Below are 699 nucleotides of genomic sequence, written 5' to 3'. Positions count from 1 at the left end.
ACACACACACACACACACACACACACACACACACACACACACACACACACACATATGTATATATACAGTGTGTCACAAACGATGGCGAATTACAAAAACAACGACGGAAGTCAACGGTACTTTCACAATGATTATGACTATGATGCTTGAAAATAATTTCGGGGAATGTTAAAAGTAATATTATGACGTTTCGGATAATGCCTTTTGTCAGGTATGTAGAAAAAAATTCAGAGAAGAGGAAAACTAAGAAGAAAGAGGAGATAGGATAGCAATGACTGGAGAAAGCACGTGTGAAGATGCATGATCAAAAAATATGTTCAACCTTTCATATGGGTTATTGTGCCAATTATAAATACACGCGATGGTTCTCAGACAGTTCTATAATAATATTTACTGAGGTCGTTAAACATCTAACCAATATTTAATTATTTCTTTCAATTAATCAATTTTCAATTAATCATTTGGTCAATCAGCGAGATTCGTCCATATCCTTTCGTCAATCTTCTTGACCTCATCAACGATATGTCCCCGATTTTAGCATACTGGTGAACTGTTTCATCACGCGATTTCGCATCAGGGAACTTGCTAGCCAAATATAAGAGAGGCTTGCGTGCAAACACGCAAATATATACACACACACACACACACACACAAATATATATATATATATATATATATATATATATATATATATATATA

This window comes from Octopus bimaculoides, chromosome 12, assembly GCF_001194135.2.
Source record: "Octopus bimaculoides isolate UCB-OBI-ISO-001 chromosome 12, ASM119413v2, whole genome shotgun sequence".
Taxonomy (NCBI): domain Eukaryota; kingdom Metazoa; phylum Mollusca; class Cephalopoda; order Octopoda; family Octopodidae; genus Octopus; species Octopus bimaculoides.
This window is presented reverse-complemented; position numbering follows the sequence as displayed.